This window comes from Protopterus annectens, chromosome 12.part0 (assembly GCF_019279795.1).
Source record: "Protopterus annectens isolate FY-2018-M chromosome 12.part0, PAN1.0, whole genome shotgun sequence".
Taxonomy (NCBI): domain Eukaryota; kingdom Metazoa; phylum Chordata; order Ceratodontiformes; family Protopteridae; genus Protopterus; species Protopterus annectens.
The window spans coordinates 674,264,421-674,278,846 of NC_056746.1; the positions used below are offsets into that span (position 1 = coordinate 674,264,421).

At 37.7% G+C, this 14,426-nt stretch overlaps 1 protein-coding gene across 1 annotated transcript in view; it reads left to right on the forward strand.

The window, feature by feature from the left end:
• Positions 1–14,426, forward strand: part of LOC122816778 (cytochrome P450 2K1-like) — a 525,982-nt gene that overhangs the window by 292,934 nt on the left and 218,622 nt on the right. The window lies entirely within an intron of this gene.

The following is a 14,426-nucleotide window of genomic DNA, read 5'->3' on the forward strand; positions in this document are numbered from 1 at the left end:
AACAAGAATCTACAAATTAAACTATGCATTAAGCTTTGCATCTCAGTGGATTATTTGCATTGCATGCTTCTGCAGAGCTTAAAATGACAATTACCATGACATTTTTAGCAGATTTGCAAAAAAATCCTTCTATAATCTGATAAGCTAAATGATTCATTTGTTTCTTTCATTAAAATGAACAAAAGTAATTAATTTCTTTTTTTGTCAATTTTTTTATTGAACTTTGTGTAAGGAAATCAACAACAGTAATGAGATATTGTAAATACAAGCAGTGACAACAAAAGCAGAATAAAATGCAAAATAAAATTGACAGAAGTCAAAAACTATATGCATACATTAACTTGTCATTATATGAAACAACAGTATCATTAGAATTGAAAGACTACAACTTGATATATACAATTGATGCATTTTTGTTTCAGCTTTGGTTAAAATAAGGCAATACATCGTAAGCATTAGGATGCTATTACCAAAAAATAAATTAATAAAAATAAAAAAATAAGCTTGTGAACAAAAGAACAGGACTAAAAATATGAAGAACGCCTGTATCACCAGAGTTGCAAATGGAACAGGAGGCCAGATTACCTGGCACAATGTATACGTTATGGAAAATCATAAAACTAGTCCAACATAATTTCTTTAGGGGAATATTATAAATGCAGTAAGAGCATTCTGAACTGGTCTTTCAAGATATCATTAATGTTAGGCCAGATATAGGACTGGTACAAATATGGCATATCTAACATATCATAATGGTTTAGATGAAAGCAATGCATTCTTTTTAAGTAAATGAAAGAGTGTATTATTCTGTTTTATTTCCTGTCATACAGTATTTTTTTTGTTTGTTTTAGAGTGACTCCAGTGATATTAACTGTAACTGCCTAAATACAAGGACATTTATACATATCAATAATTTTAGTCATGGAATTTTTGTTTGGCTATAGGAAATCCTAAACTAAGAAAGGGAAATGAAACCAGTTTATAGGACCATCACTGATGCATATTTTAAGATGGTAATGTTATAAGTTGAAAAAAAATGAGTAACTTAAGTGTAAGATACATGCCAATTACTGGAAGGAGGTCAGTCTGATAAAAATGAGGAGAATCTAAATAGCAGTTAACATGTGAGTGTTTAAAAAGCTTATTGCATGCAAATTAATGTTATTAGAGTTAAGAATGTTGACCCATGATATAAGTCTAAGAAGGTTTTCACTATGAATCAATAATAAATAAATAAATAACATTCAATAAAAGACTAGATCACAAAATTAAATAGCAGGCATGTAGATCAGGAAGATAAAATCCCCAAATGTTTAGGGACAGACACTTGTTCACAAGATAGTCTAACAAACGGGGACCATATACATTTATCTTGCTCATTACATATTGATTTAAATGTACATTGTGACAAAAATGGGTAATGTGTAGTCTAGGAATGATATTTAGTTTCACTGTAGCTGTTGCCTACATTAAAGAGAATTTCATTAGTTACTATCTTGGTATGTCTTAATACATGACTTCCCAGCTGATAAGAATATTAAGAAAACAGTAGTTATGTTATTCTGTAAGAACACAATGCCTAAGCATTTAACTATTTAAGAATTAAATAATCAATGGTTGTCTGTATAAATTAAATAAATATAAGAACATGAATCTTGGCAGGTACTGTTTTCTATACAGGTAGTTGAAAATGTGCAACCATTAATCAACATTTGCAACGAAGGACTGATATAAAAATAATAAAATTAATAAAAGATAAAAAATAGATGTAGTACTGAAAAGAAAAGTATAATTACCTTTACCACAAAATTAGATATATCTCATCTGTTGTTTGATCAAATGCAAAATACTAGTTAAATATCATTTAATGGAATCCTGGACTTATACGTTAATCATTAAGAGGAAACCGATAATCAACCCTATGAATCACTTTTGACAGCTCCAACAGTGTAGAGGGATAAAGCTTTGGCTATGGACTAGCTGAGTAGAATTTAATTAGTATCTCAAGTGCTTGGTTGAGTTACCAGAGAGGAAAGGAGTGCCCATTATGGAAACAGAGGTGTGGAGAACCAGCCACATGCAACTGCGATCCTTTGGAGTAAGAGGTAAAACATGTGATCTGAGGGTTGGCGTGCAGTGCACCAAGCCGCAACATGGTGGTAGTCTTCATGAAGCAAGTGCATAGTGATGTGCAGTTATTCAGGAGAAATATATATATATATATATATATATATATATATATATATATATATATACACACACACACACACACACACACACACACACACACACACACATAGAAAGAGAGAGATATAAATGTAGATATAAATATAGATATATAGATATAGATATAGATAATGGTATAGATATAGATATAGGTATAAATATAGATATAGATCTAGATATAGGTATAGATATAGATATTATAGATATAATATAGATATATATGCTATTATGCAGGAGGCACAATCTCCCGCCTAGGGCAGGAGTTAGGATATATTGAAATACTCTCATAGCCAGGATGCCAGTGAGTGCAAAAGTAACCCTTATGGCTGCCTAAATGATATCCCCACCACATGGCTCTCACACTCATGGTTCTAAGGATGAAACCGATGAGAAAATGAATTGGTTCATTTCCATTTGGTTGAGGCTTGATGGTTGTCTTGCAGAAGGGTAAAATGACCCAAAATCTCTATCAAACACTTTTGTGACAGCTATAGCTAAAGCAAAGACATGCAGTTTTTGCATTTTTTTTTGAGAAGCAATAAAAATGCATAGCTGTCATTTGCTCTAATTTTTGGTATTGTCTTGTGAATCCAAATTGAAAAGGTGAAGTGACAGAAGATAATGTAACTTTCAAACAATTTTTCAGAACATCATAGTATATATTTTTATAACTATATTAATAAGATCTATAGTTTGATAGTTAATTGGGACTAGGAGATCGGAGATTAGCTTAGGTTAGAAAATTGTTTTTCTTTGATTAACGTATAAGTCCAGGATTCCATTAAATGATATAAAGTTAAAAAGACTTAACAAAATGTTGTAGTTGTATGATACTAGTAAGGAGTTTGGATGATAAGCAATGCCATTCTAAAAAAGTAACTAGTATTTTGCATTTGATCAAACAACAGATGAGATTAAAAATTAGCATTTTTCTGCTGGAAGATCAGTTATTTGGGTTTTAATACAATCACTACATTTAGATATTATTTCTTGCTCACAGTCTTTAAGTTTATCTAATTGTGCTTTTTTATTGTTCTTTCTATTTTGTGATCAGAAGTCTAGCTAATAAAGAACCCTCTAAATTCAGATTAGAATGCTACCCACTGAATCTCTAATTTAGTTGAGATGGATCAAGAATTTGTAGGCAACTCAGTTTAAAACTAAAACTATATAATACTTTTTGACTATATAATAAAGTCACACTAAGGATCAATTTCCTACATTTTTGAGCTAATCTGTCAACATCTAAGAAAAGTGATACTTCACATTGATCAGGAAAGAAAGATCACTTCAAAGAAATGTTTATTGTTCCATCAACTCTTGTGGAGAAACAAGAACTTAAAAAGAGATCCATTGATTTAGAGAATTTTTTTTTTAAATATTGAGCTATTATGATAGAACATATGCACTTTGAGCACTGTATTTCCCTTGGAGTTGTTCTTAAAGGGTTATGGTTCTTTAAGTTTCCAAATGGCATTAATATGATGGATCCTTTTTATTACAAATTGGTGGAGTTCTTTAACAAAGCTAGACTTGAATTTCTTAAAAATGTTGATTTATAATAACATTAAAATTGATACTGTGAAAGATAATGTTTATGTTAGTATATAACATTGCCATCAAGGACAAATTGGGGGTGCCCTATAAGCCAGACACAGATCAACCATTAGTAGTCTGTTGTAGCTATAATACAGTGATAGGGATTTAAATCTTTCTACATATGACTTCTTGTTTACATCATGTATCTTCATTGTGCAAAAACCTCAGGTGTTGGTCCAGCTGTTGCAGATGTGTGTTGAGGTACATGCAAAAGGATGCTTTGTACCCAATTATTGGGATGATGAGGGCCAAGTACAATGGCAGTACAACGTCCTTTGCTATAGATGGCCTGCCTGTACTTATGAGTTGTGTCACGTGCAAGGGATTTGTCATCATTGTGGACACATGGTGAGCGATATTCCAATTACTATATAACTGAGTACCCAGATCATGTATTGCTGGGTGTATTCATAGGGGTGTGCTGTCTATGGTGTAATTAGCTTGGGCACTTGCTTATACTTTTGTATTCATTTTGTGTGTTTCCATGGCTCTGGCACAAATCATTTTTGTGCATTAATAGTTTCTGCATTGTATCAGTTGTTTTCATGGATTTAATGATTGTCCATATTTTGCAGTCATCCTTGTAAGACAGTCTCAGTTTGTCTTAAATTCTGCAAACAGGAAAGGGTGTAGTACAGAATCCTGTGGTATGGCCCTGGTCACTGGCCTCTTGCTAGTAGGGAATTCACACACTTTGACAGTAAGAGTCCTGCCGGTGATCCATTTGGCTACTCACCTGGTGATGTATGTGTTTATGGCTAGTTGAGACAGTTTATCTGTAATGGCCTTGACCAGGTCTAGTTAGGCAGGATGTTCAGTCTTTCCCTCATCCATGCCCTTGGTGGCCTTCTTGAAGAAGTCAAACAGATTTAAAAGACATGATGTATCCTTAACAAATCAAAAACGGGCTGTGTACACAGTCGAGAGATTACCTGATTGTCTTACAGATGGGGCAAGTCAGGCTTATGGTTCTATGTTTCTCTGGGTCAGGTGATGCCTCCCCCCATTCAGATGAATGACTATTGCTGTACACCCTTCTGCCAGAACATAGCCTGTCTGGAGGCTGTGGTTAAGTACAGATATAATTGTGTCTGGTAGGTCAGGTTGCAACTTATTGAAAAGGCAACCAGGGATGTTTGTCAGGGTCCAATGATGCTGTGGTTTTAGCCTTAGATAGTGCACAGATGGGCTGCTACATTGTGAAAATAATCTGAGTAATGTTTGCTTGTATACTTTGGGTGATGTCCAGTGTAGACAGCTTAGTGAAGTTTGATCCAAATCTGTTGGGTAGCAGGTTGTCTAGTTCCTATGGTTGCGTATGTAGGATGCCATCCACAAACAGCTCTGTGCTTAGTTGTGTATTCCCCATATCATATATTCTTACTTAAAAAATGATTTGTGACAACACATCCAAATACAGCCTTTGGTATGCATTGCATGCCACGCAGTTTGCGTCTTCACACAGTCGTACAGCTCTACTTTTGTCAAGTAATTACATCAACTGCACATTTTATATATATATATATATATATATATATATATATATATATATATATATATCTATATATATATATATATATATATATATATATATTTTCCACTGGAAAGGTGTGTGTAAGTGCCCTGATATCATATATGGACATATTACAAATGAGGTGAATGTGGTTCTTTCAGAACAGTTACTGGAGTGGGAGTCAAATGTAAAGAGATTTAAAAGATCATACAATGATCATAATACACCACCAAGCACACACATAGTAGTTAACTGAGGTCAGATTTGAACATTAAACCTGTGAAAGTATAGAAACTGGATTCCCTATAACATGCGACTAGCACCACCACATATTTCTTACTGTTGCTCTCCTACTTTGGACACTATAGAAGTGTCTTCATCGGTTCTGTTCAAGCAGCTTTTTTTTTTATACAAACACATCACTATAGAAACTTACTGACTTTAACTTTAGTAACTTGTATACAAACTAACAACTGTGATCATGCATGCTCACTCTTTGGCTGCTCTCTCAAAATGGCACTAGGAATTGCACGTGCCCAGTATTTATACATGCACGCATAGTCTTTGACATGCTTCTTAAAGACACATCACACAACATATACACTGATCTACATCCTCCCTCTTTGAGAAATAGATCATGCAATGGTATGAATCTCTTTGACATGCAAATATCGCAGGTAATTCTTTGTCATGAATTTATACAAGACTAGGTACATATACACACAGTCAAGTCCATGTTGTTGCATATTTCACACTAGATATTCGTCCATATTGTGTGACATAAAACTGGGAATTGGATTTTGCAACTGAAGCTGCCTCTACAAAATGTTCGACATTTGAAGTATTTGGAACATTTTTAGGAATGGAATCAGATGTTTGAACACACTCAGGTATGGAAACAACATTTGGTTCACTCTAAGATTGTGAGTGTACATCATCAAAATATTGTTGTGATGATGACGAGGATGATGATGATTCTGGTACAGGAAGAAGATGTCTACGATTCCTCTTATACTCCACACCCTCAGAGTCTACAAGGTAGGATATTGGCTCAGCACAGATGTCTGTAACCTGACCTATTCGGTTGAAACCTTTCGCCGTTTGTATTCTTACTGTCTCTCCTTCCCTCAACAGATGAAGCAATCTTGTCAATTTGTCATAACTGGACTTCTGGATAGCACACTTCTTGAATAATTGAGCCTTGATTTTTTTTTTTTGTTCTTAGATTTAGGTCGCAATAAACTGGAACTAATAGGTAGCATAGTTCTGGTTTGGCTGGAAAGAAGTCTTTGAGCAGGTGAGCCAAGAATATCATCACTGGGTATGTTTCTGAGATTAAGCAGATTCAAGAATGCATCGGTATTATCACAGTTTGACCTTTCATGTAATTGCTTTGCACTCTGCAGTGCTCGTTCAGCTAGACCATTTGACTGTGGATATTCAGTTCTGCTAGTGACATGTACAAAGTCCCATTCTCTATTGTCAGAGATAACTTTGTGTGGGCTACCATGGACTGAGAACGGGCATGTCAACTTAGTAATAACAGCAGTGGATGTTAGGTTAGGCAGTAGATCAATCAATTTGAATAAGAGTCTACCAAAAATAAGTAGTCAGTGAAAATACCGAGACAGAAACATGGCTGCAAAATAACAGCACTTCAAACTTCTATCTTGGAAAACTTAAATAACTGGATAAGCACTTTCACAATAACAACATGTTTTTTTCTATATATGCTTATAGGGAGCTAGGAATTTAGACTGGCTTTCCAAATAAAGTAAGGTGTCACTTTAAAATCTGATGATAATTATATAGTTGCTTAGTAACATAAATACATTTGCAGCCATTGACTAACAGTGTGTGTGTGTGTGTATATATATATATATATATATATATATATATATATACTACTTTTGTATTTACTTTTTTGTGATCTGATGAAGTAATTGTTATTGTGAAAGCACTTATCCAGTTATTAAACGTTTTCCAAGACAGAAGTTTGAAGTGCCATTATTCTGCAGCTGTGTTTCTGTCTCGGTATTTTCCTTGATTCTTTACACATATTGTTGCTTGTTACTGAGCAGTTAATTGCCAAGGACCTCAGATATATTGTTGTGAATATTATGGTTGGGAGGGTGGCCTAATGGTTAAGGTGTTTGCCTTACAAACACAAAGTGCAGGGTTTGAGACTCACAAGGGATAATTGGCTAGGCTTAAAATGGCTTGCAAGGGCAGTTAGCCTAGTACAAACATATATATATATATGAAATTATACAAAACTAAGTAGTGTTGATTGTTCCACTCTAAGAAAGCAGTGGCTACTGTTCATCATAGTAGTTCGGGAACTGGACTTAACTGAAGTGGTTCTGTTTGCAAATGCGGTCTAGGACTATTGCATACTGAATAAGAAGAAAATACTTTATCAATGTCTTTCAGTAATGAAAGCCATAATACTAATTATCTTGCTCTTTTCTTAGTGGATGAGGAACCTGGGTGACCACAATGCAAAATCTGGATATATTCTTGTTGTGAGGAAGCAGGAATAACAATTTTAGGGTCTTTGAAAATAATGTTATCTTCCATCAACAATTCATCTCTGTAAGGAAAATAGGTTTGCACTTCAGGTGGTACACTAGATTGCTTTGATGGCCATCCAACAGTGGTTGAGTTTCTGCAAAATTGGATCAGTCTTTGTGTGATCTCTTAACTCATCAAATCTAGTAGTAGAAAAATGATGCACTGCCATCATGTCAAACTCAAAATTTTCTGCTTCAAGCTATTCTGTCATATCACTGGGTGATCTGGATATGGTATCAGCCCAATAGAGCAGTTTGCCTTTCATATAGTCCATTTTGAAGTTGTACTTTTGCAATTTCATCATCATTCTTTGTAATCTCGCTGGAGCGAAATTCATAGGCTTCTTTAGACTAGTAACTAGAGGTCGGTGGTCAATTTCAATCTGAATAGCTCAACCATAAATATAATCATGAAACTTGGAGCATGCAAATACTGTTGCCAAAAGTTCCATCTCAATTTGAGCATACTGCATTCCAGTGTTCTAGATGCATAAGCTAGTGGTCTGCCCTCTTGAAGTATAACTGCACCAATACCAAATTTTGAAGCATCACAGATGAAATGACTGGTTTGTTCACATCATAGTATCTTAATGTAAGTGGGATGCAGTTTTCTGTTTCAGGTCTTTAAACGTCTTCTGGTGCTGTTCTAACCATGGCCATGCAATGTTTTTGTATGTTAGCTCTCATAAAGGTGCTGTCAACTCACTGAAGTCTGGCATAAACTTGCCTAAATAGTTGACCATGCCTAGGAAATGCTGTAGAGCTTGAACATTGTCTGACGCTGACATTTCAAGAATAGCTGCTTGCTTGGTGGGGTCTGGTCTCAAGCCAGTACTGGAAAATAAATGACCTACATATGTAACTTTTGGAAGTTTGAATTTGCACTTCAGATGATTGAGCTTCAAGTTTACTTCACGTGCTCTGCCTAGAACTCTCTTTAGGTTTCTGTCATGCAATGCTTCATCATTGCCTCCAACCAATAAATCATCTACTATTATGGCACAAGGATAACGCAAAAAAATTTGCTCCATTGCATGCTGAAAGACGTCACTTGCAAGATTTATTCCAAATGGCATCCTTAGGAATCTGTATCTGCCAAACAGCGTACCAAAAGTGGTTAGTAATGAGAATTTGTGATCAAGCTTCACTTGCTAAAATGAACTCTTTGCATACAAGACAGAAAAACTGTGGCATTCGGTATTAAGGCTGCAACCTCTTTGACTATGCGCATTGGATGATATGGTCTCTTCAATGCTTTGTTCAAATCTCTTGGATCAATACATAATCTGATTTCATCTAGGCCTCTTTTGTGAGCTGCTACCATAGACAACACCCATTCAGTTGGTTCTGTGACTGGACAAATCACACCTTGCTGCACCATTTTAGCCAGCTGAGGCTTAACTTTATCCTGCATAACCATTGTAACTCCTCTCACTGGTCTGACTACTGGAGTGACTCCTGGGTCTAACTTCATGGAATAAACATCTGGAAGTTTCCCAACTTGTCATCGAAAACATCAGCATATGCTAAGAAAATGGCTTCAGACAAATGAGAACTAGGAAATGCACTTATGTGATGAACTTTTTTTGGCAAAAGAAAGCAGATTCATTCTCAAACTATCTTTGAGACCCAATAAAGACTGTAGTGGCCTTTGGACAACATAAAATAACAAGTTGTAACAGTTCTTGGCCAAATAACATGAAAGCATCACTGAGCCTTCGGTTTGAATTTCTTAACCTGCATAAGCAACAAGTTTTGCATTACTGACCACATTGAGTTGATCATTAGTTCTCATTTTAGCAAATGTGTCTGCTGATTTAACATTACACGTTGAACCAGTGTCTACTTTAATCTCTGTGGATTTACCATTAATCCAGACAGTACAAAACACTTTGCTTCTTGCTAATAAATTCACTGCATCAGCTCTTTCACCAAGCACTGATACACCATCCACATAGAGAGCTGACTGCTTCGGCTCTACTTGATCAACTTTGTTTTTTTGTGTGACCTTTCTTTACAACTGCGTGAGGTTTACCGTTTACCTGATTTGCAATACTTTTGGAAATGGTTCTATTTTTTACACTTGTGACATTGCTGAACAAATGCTAAGCATTTCTCTTAGACTCATGATTTGCATCACAATTGTGACAGTTAAAAATAAAGCTAGACTCGGATTCTGCTGATTCATGCTTGTACTGCACTGAGGATGCTCCTTTCTTAGAACTTGCTGAAAAGCTGTGTGGTTTCTCTAATGAACCAGCAGGGGCTGTGGCTGCCATGTGCTTAGGCCTACTTCTGTTTGCCACTTGTTGCATGCTATCTACATTTGCTCTGGAGCTTACTGAAACCATGCTGTTGTCACTCGCAAGCATACTTGTGTGTTTTTCTTTCACCTCGTGGATTTGAAATATCTCTATGACTTTGCTCAGCATTAAATCACTGGCATGAAGCAAAATCTTCCTCATGGCAACATTATTAATACCACACATGAGCCTGCCTTTATTAACTCAACTTTTAAGTTACCAAACCAACATGTTTTAGTTTTGTTTCCAAGGTCAGTTATATAAGCTGCAAAAGTTTCTCATGGTTTCTGATCTCTCATGTAAAACAAATGCCTCTCTAATGTAATATTTGTCTGGGGGTTATACATTTTTCTGAGCTTGTACTTCAAACAGTCAGGGTCTTCCCTTGATTCAGCCTGTACAACAATATGATGGTTTTCACCTTCTCTTTCATATACTGCTGGTGCACACACAAATGAACGATCTATTTCTATGGCCTCTGACCCAGCTAGGTTTAGCAAAATGAATGCCCTGGAGCATGCATCTCTGTCTGCATAAGCTGCTTGTATAAAAATATCATACTCTTGCTCAAATATTCTCCAGTTCTTTGCAATGTTCTGATCAAATACAAGAGTAAAGGGTTTTGAAATCCATCTGCCATATTAGCACATATCAGTGAAGGGTTTTGCAAATAAGTATAAACATATACAGATATACATATGCCAGAAATTTATGCAAGTATCACTATACCTCAAACACCACCCACACCTTCACAACATATGCCTAGATAGGCGGAAGTCCTCCACATAAACATACCCATACAAAGGAGGCCTCCGAGGCAAAACACACACAATCTCCACAGCCCTCCACACCACATACAATGCATAGTCCACCCAGCTGTGTCTCACAGCCACTAAGACTTCACCATAAACCCAGCATATTAGTCATAAGAGACTCCATTGGGAGACACAAAAATGTGCCTCTCACCAGGCTGGATAAGGAGAAAGTCACGGTTAGTTGTCTGTTAGGTGGCAAAGTCTGCCATATCACATACACATTCAAGTCTCTCAACAACAGGTATTGTTATGATGCTGTCATAGCCCATATTGGCATGAATGACTTGAGATGTACCTCTCTGGACTATATGAAAAGAGACATGGTTGAGCTCTCTGATTATGTGTCACAGGTAGACATGTTTCTAGCCTTAAGCAGCATTCTGCCGTCACCCAGAATGATGCCTCAATACAAACAGAAAATGACTGACTTTAACAATTGGCTTAGTTTCTGGTGTCATTCCAGGGGGATCCAGTACCTGACAGCCAGAGAAGATATGACTGACAGACCATGATGCTTTGCCAGAGATGGCCTGTATCTGTCTCCCCTGAGTTTCAGGCTTCTGGCAAAGGCTCTTGCCTCCCCCATAGTGCCTTTTTAGGGAAAAGTGATGAGGTTAAAACTACCAATATAAACATTTCAGCAAACCACAAATTAAAGGTTATGCTGCTAAATGCTAGGAGTCTAAACATTAAACTGCATTCATTGCAAGTATTCTTAACCTTGGAAAATGCTGACATCTGTGCAGTCACAGAAACTTGGTTCAAAGCTGCAGAGAGCACCCCAGCCTTACTTAGTTACTCATCCTATCATATATTCAGACCCCAAGCTACGGGCAGTAAAGCCAAAGGAGGTGGAGTTTCAATATACATTAAAGACATACACACCTCCAGGCTGGTCAAACAGTATGGTGCACAGGAGATACTCCAGGTGCAGTTAACCTTTGACAATACCCCTATTCAAATCATAGCTAGCTACCGGCCCCAAATCTGACTCAAGATGCCCAATTCACCTATTTGGACCTGTTCAAATCTATCAAGATTCAACCCTTTACCCTGATCCTGGGTGACTTTAACTTCCCAAACATAGATTGGAAGAACTACTCATGCCAGAACAGAAATTCCCAGAGATTCCTCGATTTTGTCAATTCAAATGACTTGGAACAGCTAGTCGATACCCCCACAACAGGTGATAATATCTTGGACTTGTTATTAACCAACATGAGTAACCACTGCAGCATTCCTATAGTATCATCCTCCATGGTAAGATCCGACCATACAGTGGTCACTTTCAAAGTCACCATCTCCCCCAACCCGCCTCTAACTAGGATCAGACATCAAAACTTCTCCAAAGCTGATTACAGCCTCCTGAGGGATGGTATAAACAGCTTCACAGCCCCCTTCCCCTCTGTAGGAACTGGCACCAATATCCAATACAACAGAGCACTATACGAGCATTTATATAGATGCATAGAATCAGGAATACCTGACAGGACTAAATCATCCTCTGCAAGGAAGAGTAAACCTGTCCGGTGGACATCTGCAATAAATAAACTCTGTAACAAAAACCAAAGGAAACTTTGAGTCCAAATTGGCCACATCTACTAGAGATAATCATAAGACATTCTTCACATATGTCCATAACCTCAAAAGAAGCACCCAGATCTGTTCAGGACTGGTGGTCAAGGACACCACATAAACAAATGCTGTAGGTATAGCAAACTTACTGTCTGACAGATTAAGTGATGTCTAGGGAACTGGTCATCAATGCTCTCTCAAAGGCAAAATATACAGCCTCCATGGGACCTGATAACATCTCAGACTGCATCCTACGTGAACTCAGGTAGACACTTGCAGCACCATTAGGCACCCCATTCAACCAAAGCCTGAGTACCAGCTTCATGCCAGCTGAGTGGAAGACAGCCACCGTCATCCCTTTACACAAAGGTGGACATCCACTGATCTGGGAAATTATAGACCCATCAGCCTAACTAGCCTGATCTACAAGGCCATGTAAAGGATTATCATGGACCTCATTAACAAGGACATTGGCAACCTCCAAACACTCAATCCCACACAGTTTGGCTTCATTAAGGGGAGGTCATGTCTACTAAATGTGGTCAACTTCTTTGACTCAGTCAACAAAGCCATGGATGAGAGGAAGATGGTGCACAATGCCTACCTTGACCTGGCCTTAGCCTTTGACACTATTCCCCACTCGGGCATAATAGATAAACTCTCTCAACTAGGCATCAATCCATATGTTACTTGATGGGTAGCAAACTGGCTCACTGATAGAACCCATCTAGTCAAAATAGGAGAAGCCACCTCAAGCAGTAGATCAGTAACAAGTGGTGTACCCCAGGGTTTGGTCTTGGGGCCTCTGTTATTTGGGATATGCTTTTCTGAGGTGCAAGCCAAAACCAGTGGGCTATGGCTGACCAAGTTTTGTACATGACTGCAAGCTGGGTACTGTCATCAATTCCCCTAATGATGTGGACATTCTCCAAGAGGGTCTCACTCAAATGACTGGTGTCAGAAACATGGCCTCAACCTGAATACCAAAAAATGCATCATCATCCCCTTTGGGGAGAGTGACGTCTCCACAAATTATCACATTAATAATAATATCCTAAGCATGCAATCAGTCATGATAGATTTGGACACTTGAGTTGATAGCAACCTGACTTTTGTCCACCATGTTGCTTCCATTGTACAGAAAGCCTTCTACATGGCCCACCGCATAAGTATGGGTAACTCATCCAGGGACAAGGAGGTCATGATATCCCTGTATTCTTCCCTTATAAGGCCCATTATTAAGTACAATGCCTCTTTCAGCAGGTACCTCGCAAAGCACATGCAGCAGCTGGAGAGACCACAGAGGTTCCTCACCGGGAGAATCCAGGGCCTCAAACATCTACCATACACAGATAGGGTAAAAGCCCTATCTCTCTACTCAGTTTCATACAGAATCCTCAGAAGTGATCTCTGTCTGGCATACAAGGCGATCACAGACCCCACCTTGATGGGCCTGCTGCATATCCACATGTCAAGCTCCACTCAAGTAACTCACACGCGCAGCCTCAACCTGGTCTGTGATATCAACAGGACTTGTTGGTGGGACAGATTTGTGTCCCAGAGACTCCCCATCTATGGAATAGTCTTCCTCTCCATGTCAAGCAGAGTACCTCTTTACCCCTTTTAAGTGCAACCTGGATAACTGGATAGGAAGCAGAAAATATACCTCTGGGATTCCACCTGTGTCCCTGCTGGACAGGGGCATCGGCTGCTGACTTGTCTAAACATGGGCTAAACTCTTGGCTAGGCTTATAAGGGCCTCAGAATAAATAGCCTAGTAACCTCCTATGATCCTATAACTTTGTCTAGTAGCACAATAAGC